This window comes from Liolophura sinensis, chromosome 7 (genome assembly GCF_032854445.1).
Source record: "Liolophura sinensis isolate JHLJ2023 chromosome 7, CUHK_Ljap_v2, whole genome shotgun sequence".
Taxonomy (NCBI): Eukaryota; Metazoa; Mollusca; class Polyplacophora; order Chitonida; family Chitonidae; genus Liolophura; species Liolophura sinensis.
In genome coordinates, this window is record NC_088301.1 from 26254228 (window position 1) to 26259915 (window position 5688).

The window sequence follows — 5688 nt, forward strand, 5'->3', positions numbered from 1 at the left end:
GTGGCGAATGTTTAAGTCCCATATTGAGACACATCCATTCATTACTCTCATCCGTAAGGTTAATTTGTGACACAGCATTTCACAACATTTCGTTCCCAGTCTAAACAATTCAGGTGTCTGGAACATAGACCTGTCAAAATATAGTCGCGTCACAATCTTTGAACTCTAAAGTTCTCTTAGTGGGCAACACAGACTCTGAATAAATCTGAATAAATAATGACGTTGACAGAAAAATAATCAAGGTGGAAGAATACCACATCAAACGAGGCATGAATATGCGAATACAAACAGAACCTCATTTGCTCCGAAAGGATTTCCGTATTATATATGTGTCATACTGATAGTCCCCATTTTACACGTACCCGTCTCAAACATGATGGCAGCTATCAAGCAGTCTGTCACGCGGTCTCTGCCTGTCGTGGTAGTTTTGGGTTCGACAGGCACCGGGAAATCTAAATTGGCCATCCAGATAGCAAAGACATTCAATGGGGAGATCATAAGTGCCGATTCTATGCAGGTATTGGTCACAGTATGTCACACTTCTGAAAAGGAAACTTTCATCCTCTCAGCGAAAACTGGCGCCCTCCCAATGATATCGCGTGCAGTCTGTGGTGCTGTCGCAAGCCTACAGAGCTTGTTAGTCTTCTTTTTTTTCGGTGTTAAATTTTTTTTCTTTTAGAAAGGCAGTCCAGACAATGTTGAGACCATTTTTAGACCATTCATTATCTTGACAACCCTTCCTCTCTTGTCAGGTTGTGACAGTAGGTCCCAGGGTCAAAAATCATGACAGCCAAGATTTCTCGGCTGTAGTCGGGCAGTAATTTTGGCAGTTGTTCATGCTGTGTGATACGGGTATAGCTCTGTACGGCTGTGCCTATTACGTATACGTACACAGCCCTGTCTTGTTCCATAAGCTTATCTTGAACACATCTGTATTTCCTTGCTGGCTTCAGTACACTAATGCGGTTGGAGTCGGAATTCATGCAGTTTCCACAATAGTTTTTCATTCTTATGTAAGTTTACTAGTGGTGACACGTGGGAACACCTACCTGGAATTGATAGCTGAGACGATTGTGACTACAGACAGACAAATTGTTTGGTGCCCTGCAGTAGTATACTGAAACCAGCAAGGGAGGTACAGAGGTGTTCAGGGTAAGCTAATGGAACAAGACAGGGCTCTGATAGTATACATGATCACAGCATCACAGAGCTATATGGGTATAGCCTAACGAATTAAATGTTGTATACGGGAACAATCGTTAACAAACACAGGTTCATTCCCCAAAACCCTTTGTATTTTCCTAACCTCTAACCTCATTACCTACCGGTCAGTTTCACAATTAAATTGAGCATAACAGAAGCCAGCACTGGTCCAAAAACATTTCATTGGCCAGGCCAACTGAGAAAGTCTACTTAGGTAGCAGACATTATGGAGGTTCAAAGTCTGTAGGATTTCGAGTTTCTGGCAAGGTGTAGCTGTGTTTTCGTCTTTCTCACAAGTAGCACATTTTATAACATACTTCTATCCTTCAATGGGCTCCGTGGATTCCAATGGGGCCTCCTGAGAAATGGCGGCCTTGTCATTTCTTAATTTTCCTGACAATCATTTCAATATTTACAAAAAGTTATCGCCTTCAGGTACTTAGTGTACTTACAATAAGGATGCTTTTTTACCTATATGATACATGTAGCCAAAATGTGGGGGTATTTGGGACAGCCCCATTCTAAGTGAAATGTGTTTACTTTCACTGATGTTGTTACCAGGTTTACAAGGGCCTGAACATTGTGACAAACAAAGTGACTACAGAGGAGCAAGCAGAGTGTCCACATCACCTGATAAACTACATCAGTCCCCTCCATACCCAATACACTGTGGTGGATTACCAGAAAGCTGCCCTACCAATTGTATCCTTGATATAATAAGCATCAGGCAATTCAAGTTCAAATCTTGACAGCAGACATTCCTTAGAAAATCATGCTTCATCTGTTGAACTTGTGGGTGAGGATGGCAGAGAAAAAGGGTGTGCAGGCATTGTGGAGGTACTAGGTGACAAGAAGAGAATAATAGCACTTTCGTGTGGTCATACATGAAATTCACATTAGACTATAAACTGGTAGTGTTGCTGTCTCAGTGTACACAGTAGAGGGGATCTTTGTTTCTGATGGATAGCTACTGTGAGTTTAAAGTCACAAAATGACAACATATGACTATTCCAAGGGAGATAATAGATTTAAAGATATAGATTTCTGCTTTGGATTAATGGCCTAGACCTGATTATTTATATCTTGAATGTGTCCAAGCAATAGAAATATAAATAAACTCAGAATTGAGATTTATAAAAATAAAAAAAAAGTCAGTAGTTGTGTTTTCGTGCAGTCATAACTGTGACTTTTCTGTTGGAAATGTAGATATGTAATGAGCACTCTCGTCTATGTAGTTTCCCCTGTAAATAATAAATGTTTGAGATTTAATGCCACAATGACAAATACAAAGGAAATGTATGAATAAACATCAGTATCCACATTACCACTTGTTTTACAATGTACTTTCACCAATTTAAACCGGCCCGGATAGCACAGTTGGTAGAGCGTCCGCTTCGGGACCGGTAGATCCAGGATCAATCCTTGATCGAGTCACACCTAAGACTTTAAAAGAGGAAGTTGTAACTTCCTCGTTTAGCGTTCAGCATGAAGGGGATAGTGCAACGACTGGTTGACCCGTATCAGTATAATTGCTCGGGCGGGGCGGCTTACTTTCCTTCGGTAAGTCGTCTCAGTGAAGCAGCACTAAATAAAAGAGCGGTGGAAATCCGTCCTGCAACAAGGAGGCACATTACACGTGCATGCACCCTAAGGATTCCTTCGTCGTCATATGACTGAAAAATTGTTAAGTACGACGTTAAACCCCAAGCACTCACTCACTCACCAATTTAAAAATGTTGTGTGGACTCAATTTAGGCACAAATATGACTGTTTACATCCTGATCTCACACCTTCAGTTCTGTGTTATCGTTTAAGAAGTGACAAAGAGAAAAAAGATGTGGAAAAGTGTCCTGTCTTAAAAGCTTCCTTTTTCTGGCATATAGAAAGCAAGTCTGTGTTTTTAGCTTCAAACTGCTAAGGAAGACATAAGATTTAGTTTCAAAATGCTGAAAAAGCATAAGATTTGCCTTCAAAAAGCTAAAAAGTGCACAAGTTTTATCTTCGGTATGCTAGAAAGGCATAAGTTTTAGCTTCAAAATGCTTTAAAAAATGCATGAGATTTACCTTCAAAATTTAAAAAAAATCAATTAAATTCAGCTTCAAAATGGTAAGAAAGGCATGTGATTTAGCCTTAAAAAGGTAATAAAAAGGTGTGAGATTTACTTTCAGATTTAAAAAATGAATTAAATTCAGCTTCAAAATGGCAAGAAAGGCATGATTTAGCTTTAAAATACTAAAAAGTGTAGGTGCTAAAGAAATATGACAGAAACTATCGATTCTCTTGCTGAGGCCTTAAGGCCTGAGACCTTAGGTGTGTGAGGTACATACAGGTACATGTATGTAGAGGTTTGTTTTGTCTTTCAACCACAGACCTGCCCAATGTCTAATAGATGAAACAGTCTAGAGCACATCCCCAAAACTTTATCAAATTAATCATAATAAATTGTTAGCATGTTCCCTATATGGGTTAGTACATGTGTCAAGAGTCCTTCCTGGGGTGAACAGGCCTGAGCACCTCTGCCTTTAAGATATGACCGAGAAGAGCCTGCACAGACGTTGCCCTCATTTTGGAAGAGATGAGCAATTTGCATAAATTTCAAGTTGCCATAAAAGTGTCAGTCAAAATTAGACTGCATAGTTGTTTACACCAGCGATTAACACACCTGACAGGTTACCAAGACCCCTGACCCACTCTCGCCCCCACCCCCACCCCCAAAACACACGCACAGATGTGAGCCTCTGAACTATGTTTAAAACAGTGCTAAAAATCAGGCTGTTGATAAGAGTCTAACCTATTACTGTCACCTCAGCGTCTTCATGACTGACGCACAAAACACATTTTAATAATCTGTTTATTCCGTCTGACTTGTGTTGATTTTGTCAAAGGTGTTTATTAAGCTGATTTAAAAGGGACTGGGAAAATGCTGCAGGGAAAGTTACATGCCCTCATCACATGGATTGCCCTTCAACTACTGGGCTGTAGGCTTTTATGTTAATCCCAGAAGAGAAAGATATTTACAGTTATGTGCATATTTTTAGTGTTGAGAATTCCCCATTTGCTGTATGTGTGTAAAATTAAAAAAAAAACAACATTAGCCTTATTTTTACAGTAGGGGTGAGTTAAGTATCATTATGGAATTTTCTAGTGGTTATATAAAACTTAATTCTATTTTACATTGTCTGTTATCCTGCATGTGAACTTTGACCTCATTGCGATTGTGAGTATAAAATACCTTAATTAATTGTATTGGTATGTGGGAAGGTCTGCTAGCAACCAGCAAATTGTTCAAGGTTTCGCCCGGGCTCTTCCCAGTTTCCACCCAACATGATGCAGGTTGTGAAGTATGCTTGAGTTATCAAATAACAAAAGAACAGGGTCAGCATTTTCAGCAGGATGTTTCAGTGAGGCATGTCAACATAACATCACTTTCAAACAATCATTTTTATCAAAAACTCTGTTTAAAAGTCTTTTGGATTCTTGCAAATGTACCTGTGGTTTTATGTGGCAAATTCACAAGGACTCATTGTTGGTTCAGTGATGTTTATTGGGACGGAAAATCTCAATAAATCACACTTAAGTGAATCGGTCCATTGATAGGGGTCGTCAGTGGCTGCTAATTTGGCACACTTACCTGACAAGACAACTTATCTTCTTAAGAAATGTGCCTGCTATGAGTTCAAGTCTAGCTCATGCTGGCTTCCTCTCTTGCAGTACATACAGGTCTACTGTAGGAAGGTGTGCCGGCATGTGGATGGTCATGTGTTTTAAATGGGCTCTGCTTGGTTTCCTTCGACCATAATCCTGGCTGTCATAGTGTAAGTGAAATATTCTTGAATATGGCAGAAAACATCAGTCAGTGAAATAAAAAAAAAGCCAATCAATCAATCAATCCATGATTCAGTTTGTTATCACCCTTGACCTAGATGCCAGATAGAAGGCCTTCTGACTCGAAATAAGCTTCCTGTGATTGTGGGTGGGACAAATTACTACATCGAATCTCTCCTGTGGAATTACCTATTGCCTGACTCTCAGGTAAGCAAATTTGTGTCGTCAGTTCTGTCAGTTACTTATCACACATTTACCACTGGGCATGACAGTCCTTTTCCTGCGGAAATTGTCTTATAATGGTTGAATCCACTTTGTGAATCTTACCGGCAGTGGAACTAATGTCATCATTTGAAATTCAGCACCCTACCAACGGAGCTATAGCAAAATGCATACTTGGGCTACTATAATCATTGAAGAGGCTGCTCTTGTAGCTATATATGGTGGTGTGGTATCTATCCTTCTATGGAAATGATGCAGATGAAAAGTTTTCATTCCATTGTCCATTGTCGCTTTGCTACAAAAATTAGATACATGTAGCGAAAATTGTTTCAATATTTATCCTAAAAGGATAAGCTATTTTTTTTTTTTTCAAAATTTTTGTGTACAAGTTTACACTCTTTATATTTGTTGTTAAAATTTTCTTTCTCTGGAATGCA

General features: G+C 39.3%; 1 long non-coding RNA gene across 1 annotated transcript; it reads left to right on the forward strand.

The window, feature by feature from the left end:
- The first annotated feature begins 378 nt into the window (after positions 1-378).
- Positions 379-5245, forward strand: LOC135471468 (uncharacterized). Its single transcript, XR_010444446.1, has 3 exons — positions 379-517; positions 1765-1905; positions 5135-5245. It is a non-coding gene; the product is annotated as an uncharacterized LOC135471468 (long non-coding RNA).
- The last annotated feature ends 443 nt before the right edge of the window (positions 5246-5688 follow it).